Below are 12,690 nucleotides of genomic sequence, written 5' to 3'. Positions count from 1 at the left end.
ATAACTCCTGATGTGGTTTTCAAATGAGTTCTTCAAAACTATCGATATAAAGTTGTCAGGGCTAACAATGTTTTTTTTACTTCACCATCAATGACTTCCTTTTGATGAATTTGAATCATCTCAATATTGTTATGAAGATGATGGGATATATGAATAATCAACAAGTTCAATACAAAGTTGAACATCATTGGGTATAGTCACATCAAAAGCTTCTTAGACTGTTATTTTGCTCACTTAGCATTAATAGATTTTGATTTCGCTACTGAATTCAACAAAAAGTCAAAGGTTCTCAAGTCATTGCTAAAAGGGAAAATGAACATTGAGGATTTTGAAGATGGTTATATCATCAATCAAACTTTGGGAGTTGTCTTTCAAGGAAATAATATGAAAGGTGGGAAAAATAAATTCTTCTTCTGTACTGACAATGTAGAAAGGTATTCAAATAAGAATCTTTCTAGTGTTCTTATTCATATCAACAGTTTCAAGAAAAAATACAAATGAAGATAGATAGTAGATTAGGTAGATCATCATGTGGTACATGGAGATAATAAGAGTTTTGTTGCAAGTGATAAAGACAATACCCACTGTTTGAAGATTCGATATTGATCAATAAAAGGGAGATTGTAAGTAATGTTTGTTGTGATATATCGAAGTCTTAGGTAGTTGTCAAATTAGCAAAGTGTTTTTTGATATCGATGGTCTTCTTGACTTCAATAGTGTATGTATTTTATCAAGAAAATTTGTAGTTTCTCTTATAACTTTGAAGTCCTTATATACATTTTGTATCCGTCGAGTACACTATAAATAGTGTAGGTACCTAAGTCATTTGATAACTTGTGAAACTTAAGCATTGTGCATACTCTCTCTCAAATGTACTTGTACTACTTTCGGATAATATGAGCTAAATCAAGATCTTATTTACATATTGTGCTTATATTAACTTTGATTTCTTATACGATTGATTAAAAACATCTTTATAGCAAGGGACTTCGTCCATGACCCAACAGTGGTCACCAATACGTACTTAATTAACAATCTATACGCAAACGTACTTTTGGATTTTGGTGTCAATAGAAGATATTGATATGTGCATATTTAGATATATATTTAGATTAGAATTTTATTACTTTTTGGCTAATTTATTCCAATTTACAGACAAAAGGTACTTAATTATGTTTAAATTGTATTTTCAGTCTAAAAGATGTGCTCGGAAGCAAAAGGAAGAAAGGAATGCAATCGTGAACTCGAGAACTGAAGAAAGAAGAAAAAAGAGTAAAAATCCTGAAGGACTTGGCGAGTTGGATGTCTACTCGACGAGTCCACACGAATGTTCGCGAAGCAAATACAAGTCCTTGCCGTATACAGATTTTTAATAAGGGGACTCGGCGAGTCGGTTATCTACTCGGCGAGTAGCCCCTGTTTTCTAAAGTCTATAAATAGAAGCAAATTGCCGAAACTAAATCCCTTTTTGGAACCCTTGGGGATTAATTTGCGACTAAAGGTGTTGCTGGAGGTCTGGAATTCATGGAGAAAACCCTAACCTTCGATTATAAGGAGATTAAAGGCAATCTAAGTTTACTCTTTACTTTATTTCTTGTTTGAACCAGGTGTGAACTACTAGATCTTGTTTTTGAGTTACTTTCTGCTGTAATCTTGAGCTAAACCTTATATCTTCTGTTTAGGGTAGATAAATTTATGACTATGGTTTGATTTATTGTTGGATTAATTGTTTATTGGTGAGTTTGGTTTATTAAGCTTGTTAAAGAACCTTATGCATTAACCACAACTATTTTCTGTTAATTAACAAGTAATTAAGTTGCATGAACATCTCTTAATTGCTTATCTCATATGATTTATGTGAAAACATTGTTATGTGCCTAGGAATAGCGAACGTGAAGCTAGGGTTAACTAGAAAATGGGTAAGTTAATGTGTGAGCTTGTGTGACAAACCATCAACAAGAGGTTAATTGAATTAGTAATTTGATTAGCTAACTACAAGTCTTATTTAACCTGAATAAATAAACTAGGAAATTTATTTGTTTAATCACTTAATCACTGCTAAATTGATCTGTTTTATAAGGATTGGTAATAGCGAATGTGAACCTAATCACTTTAATCAGTAAACAATAACAATTAATCCATCGCATTTACCATAAAATCAACCATAGGAGTAAACAAATCGAACCTAAACAGAAGTCTTCTTATTATTGAATTTAGTTGGTTTTTACTTGCTTTAGGTGTTAGTTACTTAATTAGCATATTAGTTAATTGTTTAAGTTTCCAGTCTTGCAAAACTAGAGAAAACCTTATACTTTTATTACTTGTTTTAGTTAATTCTAGTCATTAGTTTAATTACCGTTCCCTATGTTTGATACCCTGCTTATTCAACTATACCACCAACTGACAGGTTCATGCCTTTGTGTGTGTATATTATATCTTAAAAGTAGGACTAAAACTAGTGCATTTATATACACATCAGCTATATTACCCCTAAATTTAGGAAGTTACTAAAACATTCATCTATTAAACTTAGGAAACTTATCTGGTAGAAATGGCTAATGGTCAAATCGGTAGCATCCAAGAAGTATTAGATAATTTCACTGTAGAGTTCAATATACACACATTTCTCGTCAATCTCATGCATATGGTCATTGAAAGCTTCGACGTCATAATAGGCATGGATTGGTTATCCCTTCATCACACCGAAATTTATGCTTCAAGAAAGCAGTGTGTCTTTCCTTGCCGAACGGAAAATCATTAATCATGTATAGAGATAAGCCTAGTAAGAACCTTAGGATCATTTCCTATATGAAGACCAGGAAATACCTACAAAGAATTACTATGCCTTTCTAGCCCACATAGTTGATAAAAGATACAAGAAGAAAGAGATAAAGGAAGTACCTTAGGTGTGTGACTACCCTGATGTATTCCCTGAGGATTAACCAGGATTACCACCTACACGTCAAGTCGAATTTCTGATTGATCTAATTCCAAGAGTAGAACCAGTAGCAAAGTCTCCTTATAGCTTGGCACCTTTAGATATGCCGGAGCTCTTTAGCCAACTACAGGAAATTCTTGACAAAGGCTTCATCAGATCATGGTTTTCACCTTAGGGAGCGCCTGTATTGTTTGCCAAGAAGAGTGATAGATATTTTCGGATGTGCATCGACTATCTTAAGTTGAATAAATTGACCATCAAGAATCGGTATCCACTCCCTTAAATTGACGATCTTTTCGACCAACTTCAAGGATCAAGTTATATTTCCAATATCGACCTAAGATCGGGATACCATCAACTCCGAGTCATGGAAGAGGACATTTCAAAAACTACGTTCCATACATGGTACGGTCGTTATGAATTCTTGGTCATGCCATTTGTTTTGACCAATGCCCTAGCAATTTTCAAGGATATCATGAACTCGATATGCAAATCCTACTTAGATAAATTTATGATTGTATTTATTGACGATATTCTAATATACTCACGAACCAAAGAAGAGCATGATCAGCATCTACTAATGATTCTTGAATTATTAAGAAAAGAAAAGTTGTACACCAAATTCTCGAAGTGTGAATTTTGGATTAGAGAAGTACATTTTTTAGGGCAAATAGTTAGTAATCGATAGACTGACCAAGTCCGCCCACTTCCTACCAATCAAAAAGACGGATGAAATGGAGAAGCTGACCAGGACATACCTCCAAGAGATAATTAGATTACACGGGGTGTCGTTATCCATTATCTAAGATAGAGATAGTAGATTCACCTTACGATTCTGGTGAAGCCTACAAAAATCTCTTGGTACTCGTCTAGGCATGAGCACAACCTTTCATCCTTAGATTGACAGTCAAAGTGAAAGAACAATCCATATGTTGGAGGATATGATCGGAGCATTTGTGATAGCTTTTGGAAATTCATGGGACACTTATCTACCCTTGATCGATTTATCATACAATAATAGTTATCACACCAGCATCAAGGTTGCACCATTTCAAGGCCACTATGATCGGAAGTGCCGATCACTAATATGTTGGGCAGAAGTAGGAGATACGTAAATAACAAAGGGATTAATAGGAGATACCTTGTTAACAGGCCCAAAAATCATTCATGAGACCATTGAGAAGATTGTGCAAATAAAAGAGCATTTGAAGACTGCTCAAAGTCATCAAATGAGTATCTCCTTGGAAAGGATTCATAAGGTTTCGGAAGCGGGTAAGCTAAATCCAAGGTACATAGGACCTTTTGAAATACTTTCAAAGATCGGTCCAGTAGCCTACCAGCTCAAGTATCCCCAAGAACTCAGCAGCATGCACGACATCTTCCATGTGTCAAATCTCAAGAAGTTTCTCTATGATGATGCACTTATCATTCCTCTTGAACATATTCAATTCAATACCAAGTTGAACTTCGTCGAGGAACCGATAGAGATTATGGATCCTGAAGTGAAAAAGGCTCAAGCAAAGTCGCATCCCCATAGTAAAGGTACGATAGAATTCTAAATGAGGACCATAGTACACTTGGGAATGAGAATATCAAATGAAGAGCAAGCACCCTCATTTATTCGAAGGAATGCCGACTACAAGCTAAATTTACAGATGAAATTCCTTAAATAGGGGGAGAATGTGACAATTGAGAAAAACTTCGTCATTGATCACTGTTAGAAAATAGCATAGATAAATAAATGAAATAGAGTATTAATGTAATATCTCAATTTATAAATAATTATGATTGAGGATGCTCTTACATATAAGGCTAAATCAACTAATAGGCTCGAAAATGAGTCTCCAAAAAGTCGCGTCGTCATCTAAATCGGTTAACATATTTGGAATGTACACCATGACGTGATTCCAGGAATATAAGTTTCGTAAAAATCCAATTTCAATTGGAGGAGTTATGATTTTTGTAAAAAATAAAATCAACCGCATAATTAAAATTATTAACGTTAGAATGGTATTAAGAGATCGGTCGATTTTTGGCTAGTGTCACCAAAAGGAGAATCGTAGTACTCCCCGAGATAAGAACTTTAGGACAAAGAAAGCTGAAAACGGAGCCCGCATGAGGACGATATGGTTTTTATAAAATTATTTAAATATACCTCCGTTAGACAAATGGTGAGAGTCAAAAATAGCCAAAACAACCTAAAGATAAGTTGTAGCACTCATCGAGATCATCACATAGGTATAAATAAGGTAAAGATGAGAGCTTATATGCAGGAAATATGCTTTTTCCAAAATCATTTATGTGTACGCGCGCCATGCACGGCGTGCATTGACGTGGCCCAGCGAGAGAGTGATACGTGGCGACTCCTGGATGGAGCCACGAGGCCCATGTGCGATGCACAAGTATCTGTATATATATATATATATATATATATATATATATATATATATATATATATATATGTGTGTGTGTGTGTGTGTGTGTGTAATTATGTATGGAAATCACACTACAGGAAAAACTAAAGGAAAGAATAATAACGATAAGTAATTATACTATAAACGTTTATAAAAAAAACTGTTAATTGAGTCTTATTATTCATCCTCTAGCCGATTAATTTCAGCTAACCCTGAGCCTATAATTGTAGATCTTAAGTAAGAGTTAAAGGTTTGTATAGATTTATATGGGATTGACACTCCTACCTATGGTTGCTAGCTAAAACCCTAACAGGTATAACTTTATAGTCTTTTTCGTTGTCTGATGAAGCATCGTGGCACGGAAATATCAAGTCAGATAGCTCGATTATGGGAACTCATTGTAACATTGTTCGCCAACCTTAATTAATTAAACTATCTAAATGGGAATGCCTTGAAAGTAGTCATAGTATGAAAGCATAAGAAAAAGGGATAAAAGTATATGTAAGAGAAAAGTTATAGGATAAGTACTAAAAGAGTAGTTGTTCCTAGGAAAATAAGATATAAATAATAGAAACCTTTAAAAAGCAAATAATAAAACTATTCAAACAATATAAAACTATAAAAACATGTAAATTAAACAACATTACGTTAACGTTTTCAAAAATCTTGTATTCTCAGGGAAATAAGTATCAGCAGCAATGAAGTGTTGAAGGAAGTCAACAAACGGTTGAAGAAGTCTTATTTATTTAGTATATGTTAGGAAGTGTGCTTGTATATCAAACAATATAACCCCTTATTATTAATAATAAATAAAAGGAATGTTTGTGTTATATTTGTTTGTATATTGTTCTATATACCTGCATCTAAATCCAACATCCTAACGTCGCACAGCTCGACGTTTCCACCACTGGCCGCAGGTGTGGCATATCTTTTGAATATAAAATTTGGATTTTAATAGTTTCAACACAGATAATCACTAAAAATTAAACCTACATTCGGATGAGGTAGATAAGGGCATGAAAATCGAAAAAACAAAAGTGTGCGACACATCCTCTTAAAAAAAATTATTCAACTCATGTGTAATAAATTGTAAGACGAAAGCTCTGATACCACTGATGGAGTTCATAGATTATTACATTCATGTACATGTGGAAAAAAAAGCTCTTAACAAGTAAGGGTACATGCAATGTATAAGGATCTATGTCTTCTCACACTGAAAGCAACATACAATGAACAACAAGGACCCCAACCTTACGTAAATCAAAATCTACAAAGTAGGGTTACATACCTTAAAATTGTTATAACAAACAATCCTTTGAATCCTTCCTTTAGTCTTTAGAAAGCAAGCACTAAAAGTATGATGCCTCTAACGGCTCACACCCAAACCCTAGAAACCAGAAGACAATAGGAGAGAGGAGAGGGGATGCAAAATTTCGGCTAGGGTTTCTCTTACAAGTGATGGCCTTATATAGCTGGTATAAAAGCTTAGAAACCCTAAATTTGAACATATAATAATAATATTTCAAATACAGTAATTATCTAGTTTCTTAATTATCTAAATGAGGCTTCCAGAAACCCTAATAGGGCTCCCTAAAACCGTCCACATGATGGAAGGTTCTAAAACCTCTGTTTTGTTCAACTGTTGAATAATTGCAGCTCAGCCCTTGCACTCCTAATTAATTCTAATTAACCCATAATTAATTCTCAAATTAATTCTGATTAATTATTAATTCATTACTCATATTTTCAATTAATTTAATCCATAAATATAACGATTTTTAAAAAATCACCTAAAATATATTATAAAAATGACTACATGTGCTACTCAGTCAAATTCATGAGCGAATGCACATAATGATATCTGATTTTGAGCAAGTACAATAACTGTTACACCAGAAGAGTTTCTTAGTTGACCAATGTTTTATCCGGATAACCCAATCAAAACCAATAACCTTGGCACCCTAAAATTAAGAGTCTTATAGTATTTGCTACCACATGTCCTGTTGGAATTTTCAATCCTTCAACATTTTGATCATCTTGTAGTAAACAGTTGCATGTAGTCATTACATCAGTAACAAAACATGTGTGGATATTGAAACAGTAGGAAACATGTATGAATATTGAAATCAAAAGAATAGTTGCAGGTAGTCATTATATCAGTAGCAATCATGTACGAGCATTGAAATCAAAATAATTCCATGTGAAATAAGGGACAAAATTTACAAAAATAATCCATGTTAATAACAATAAACACTACTTTTACTTGTAACAAAAAGAAAACATTAAAAAAAATCAAAATGGGACCATTATCACAAACAATAAACATTTCAGAGCCAAAAATGTCAATATTGAAATCCAAGATTTCATTCCATGGTTGCCATTACATAACTGAATTCCAATAGACCATTCTTTAGGGGATGCTTACAACATATCCCTATGTTCTTAAGGGGATGCCTATATTTTAATAAATGTAATTATGTTCTTTTTTTATTAAATGGCAAAACTATCCTCAATATATACTTATTGAAAAATATCATTTATAAAAGTGTAAATTTAACCAAATAAATAAGCTCATAAACTCAAATGTAGTGTATATTATTAGGTAGTCAGCAATCACCACAATGATGGAACTATAAAAAGTAAATCATAGACATAACTTTTTAAGAACTCTCTCATGAAAGAAATGAAAGTGTCACCATAAAAACTGAAGTGAAAGAGGGAGAGAGATGTTTGAGTGGCAAGTTCTCTAACGATGGAGTTTTGGTGGCACCAGAGTTCTGGTGGTGGCGATGTTGACTAGTGTGGTCTCTTAAAGACGAGCATTATAAAAGAGATAGGGATGCATGGGGTGGGGTGGGGCAGGGGTAGTATTTTTTGTTTTATTTTTTAATTGTAGATTTGAGGTTGCAATGATGGTTTGTTTTGAACTCTGATCATCTGATGCTTTTTTGGGTTCTGCCTCTACGATTCTAAGATTTTATAACGATCTTCTTCATCTTTCTAATTACGAGACTCTAGCAAACCTCTAGCAGGTTTGAACCTCCATCGATGAAGATGATGACCACATTAGGGTAACTTGTTAGGATCAAGTGAAGGTCCTAAAATCATGACAAACGAAATATAGAACAAGCAAATAACATCAATGTAAACAATATCAATATGAACAAGAGTAAAGTATGATAAAAATGGAGATGGAGATATGATATATTTCATATCAATAAAAAGTATGTGGCTTACAAGATGATACAAAGTGCCTTTGATAAGCAAACAAACTGTGACATGTCCAATCATTATTAGAGGAATGGGCTCTAACTTAAGACGAAATAATACAAGGTACTACAATACAATTGACTATACCTAACACGGACATACCATTAATATAAAATACATAAAGGAATGAAAAAGTAGCTAATGGATAACATCTTGATTGTTCATGTGTTTGATAGTTTCATTTTATTAACTTCCTTTTATAGTTTATTTTAGCATATTTCATTCATAATTTAGTTAATTTCCATGCATATTTTCCTTTTTGTTATTTTATGACTATTTCGGGTATTTTCTAGTTTCGTGAGCTTTATTATAGATTTCAAGGAGACTAGCGGAGCGGGAATGTTCGGGACGTATAAGCAATTAGATTTGGAGGACAACAAGGATACGAGCTTGATGAATAGTGGAGTTGATGCATTGAGTGGGCTTGCTTATTAATTGAAGGCTTGGAGGAAAAAAAAACTTTAAATTTGGAAGACACGGGAGAATTTTTAAGTGTCCGTAGATTATTGATCGGGTAATTACGGGAGCCATGGTTCATTTGGAGAAGCCAAATTGGGCTTAATTTGAAGAAAACATGAAAAATATTGGGCTACAAGCTTAGTGGATTCGTTCTGGGCCAGTGGGCTAAGTCATTGGAAGCTAAAATCATAAAAGAACCCAATTCAGCATGTGGGCTACCCGCGCAACAGCACGCGGGTCGCACAAGGCCCTGCAGGGGCATTTCTAGGAATTCTTATTTTGAGCTATATAGGGAAGGTTGGTGTGCCACTTTTCTACACTTCTACACATCCTATTTTGGAGCACTTTCTCTAGAGATTTTGAAGGCCAAGAACACTTGAAGAACATCATTTTTTCATCTCTAACTCTTGTTAAATGTTTGGTACAATCTTTTCTTATTTTATTTTCTTGAGTTTATCCATGCTAGGCTAAACTAATCTTGGTTGACTTTGGTGAAATCCTTTGAATGTTTGTTAAATGTTGAAGACTCCACGAACTTGTTCTTAAATCTTTATAAGAATGTTTTGTGCTTTAACATCTTATTACTACTTGTATGTTTTTATTCATGAGTTTAAATGTGCTTGTGGTGATTATTTTGCTAATTTCTTGATTAAGTAAAGGATCTTCAAATTAGCAAGTAACAAGTGATTTTTGTGTTAGTTTTACTTTACACAATCATAAAAACATTTCTCAAACATGGAAGTGAAAGAATTTGACTCCTCTTGGATTTGGTGACTTTTTGGTTCTTAATGCTAGTTGACTTTCACTAACTACATGCTTAATCGAAATTGTGACTTTGACTAAGGAAATTGTTATGAGCTTCTCTAACCATTTTAACAACTAAGAAACGTCTAGGTAATCTCAAGTTTCTTGGATTACTATAGCCAAATTAAGGATTTAAAACAAGTATTGCACCATTGGATTCTAATGATATGTTCATCAAAAGTCAAAATGAGGGAACCTTAAGTCAACCATCTTTCTCTTATTGATTTTATATCAAACTCTTGTTTTTGTTGAAATTGTCCATTTAAATCTTTGTTTATATCAAAAGCCCCATTTTTACTTTTATTGTCAATTACAAGTATTTTTACAAAGAGATTTTTCATAGAGTTATAAAATTGAACTAATCTCCGCGGATTCGACCAATTTACCACTATACACTATTTTAATGTAAAAGATTTAGGGTTATTAATTTTGTTGGCATCGACAACCACCAGTGTTCTTGGCGCATAGATGATAGATTGTGTATGGATAGTTGACTGCATATTGTTATTAGTAAATTGGTAATCTATGTATTGGTCACTTCTTTCTGTTTCGACATAAATGATAAAGACGATGACGACGTTGGTAAATGATGAAGATGATGGCGTCTTTGTCTCTTTTGTTTCTCTTTAGAAAACCCTAACGGGCTTTGGGTTGGACATTTCTAGCAACAAATGTGGTCCGACCTAGTGGATACGATCTAAAATGGTGGTTATTCATGGAGAGAGAGAGAGAGAGAGAGAGAGAGATGGGTGGATAAGACGATGGAAAAGTTGGTCCTGGTTCATGTGAGACACTTGGTTACTGATGAAACAAAGGGATATGTGGGTAGATGTGATTTTGTTCTTTTTTTTTTATTTCTTTTTAAAAGTCGTTTTAATAAAGGAAAATGAAAAATAAAATAAAAAGGGTAACAAAAGCTTTTTATATAGATGAGGAACCAACCACGATATAAATTGACGTAGCATAGATTTTCTATAAGACCAAAAAAATTAGGGACTAAACTCGATATTTAAGGAAATCATATGAACCATTTATGAAGTTTTTATTTAAAACTTCATGAATAGACCATTGGTTTGTAAAAGATGATTTTTTCCCTCATATGACTTGCATATGTTTTGATTTAACTCACAAAAATAGACACTTTTAACCATAAAGACTATCTATGAAATAAATAAACCATGAGAACCATCATTGGAAACCAAAAAAAAAATTAGAGAGTAAACTTAATGTTCTTAAAAGCCACAAAGATCATCTATAAAGATTTATCTATATTAAATAATTTATATTGTTATTTTGTCGATATAAATAATTTTGCTATTTTGATTACATTCCAAGAAGACAACACATTGGATTCCAATTATTTTCAGGTTTATCTTTCAATATTTGTATATTTCAATAATTTTCAATTTACATACAATACAAAAAACGATGAATAGACTCTTCAAAAGGAAATAAAAGAATGGGATGGATATGTTTCCTCTACCTTAACTCACATGATGTGGCAACTTCACCCATTCATAAAATATATGAATAGGATTAACTCTATCAAAATTATAATATTTATTGTAGATATATTATGGTTCATATGGCAAGGACAATTTTTTTGTATCAACATCTCAAGTTCTAATTTTGATGGTTTCAATAAAAAAATGATCAAAAAAGGGTGATATAACGTTATTTGCAAAAACAAGATAAAATGTCTATATGTCTTCATCAAAATGGTGAACTACCTTATGCGAGAACATCCTTTATGTATTATTGTCTATATATATATATATATATATATATATATATATATATATATATATATATATATATATATATATATATATATATATATATATATATATATATATATATATATATATATATATATATAGAAAGAGAGAGAGAGAGGTAGATTCAAATATTCTAACTATCTATTGTGTGGATGTATGATATCAAAATAATAAAATAAATAATTAAATAAATAAATAAGGGTAATATGGTAATTTCATTTATAGACAAAATAACTTCCACAAATACTCTCATAGAATTATGATAATTACTTTGACCTAACTTTCTTCTCTTTTAAAAAGCCTCAACAACTCACTCTATTCTATCTCATTCCAAATCTTACAGGTGATCCGCTCTAATCCTCATGCGTCCGAAAAAAAAAAGAGGGCCAGAGTTTGCCTCCTAGTCTCGCCGCTGTCGTCAATCCTATCACCATGTTTTTTTTTAAAGACATTGTATTGTTATTTGACGGAATCCTATATAGAATAAAAGAGTGAATGAGGGAAAAAATAAGGTGATGCCCACAGATCGATGCCATGGAACCTTAAATTGTGGTAATATATTTATTCTTTTTTATTGTTCTTGATTTCTTTTCAAGGTGCTTGAAACGATTGTGCGTGATCTAACAATTATGTTTAAGGTTATTAATATATACATATAAATTTGTGTTTTTTGTAAAAAAAAAATAAATAAATAACTAAATGATTTTAATACATTTGATTAAAATGAAATTGTTTTTTTAACTTGCAAATACATATATTATAATATACTCCTAAATTAACAGCTAATTCCACATTTGTCCACCACGTGACTTGAACCCTCGACCTTAAAGAAGGAGGACACCACCTGATACAGCTGAGCTAAAAGCTCTTTGATTAATGTGCAATTGCAGTCGTGGAAGGTGTGTTTTAGCAAAAAAAAAAAAAAAGACAGTGAAAACATTATATATAACATCTTTTATTTCTTTCTTCTTTCATTTTTTTATCACATATAATTGAGAGCAATTTAACATCATTTTTGTTTATATGT

The 12,690-nt window shown here is 32.5% G+C and overlaps 1 long non-coding RNA gene across 1 annotated transcript; it reads left to right on the top strand.

The window, feature by feature from the left end:
- Positions 1 to 9,428: 9,428 nt before the first annotated feature.
- LOC145062978 (uncharacterized) lies at positions 9,429 to 12,247 on the top strand. The gene is made up of 2 exons (XR_013687796.1): positions 9,429 to 9,502; positions 12,007 to 12,247. It is a non-coding gene; the product is annotated as an uncharacterized LOC145062978 (long non-coding RNA).
- The last annotated feature ends 443 nt before the right edge of the window (positions 12,248 to 12,690 follow it).

The sequence above is a fragment of the Lactuca serriola genome, chromosome 7 (genome assembly GCF_051521515.1).
Source record: "Lactuca serriola cultivar US96UC23 chromosome 7, Lser_US96UC23_V15, whole genome shotgun sequence".
Lineage (NCBI taxonomy): Eukaryota > Viridiplantae > Streptophyta > Magnoliopsida > Asterales > Asteraceae > Lactuca > Lactuca serriola.
Note: the sequence above shows the minus strand (reverse complement) of the source record. Positions and strands in the feature narration are given on the sequence as shown.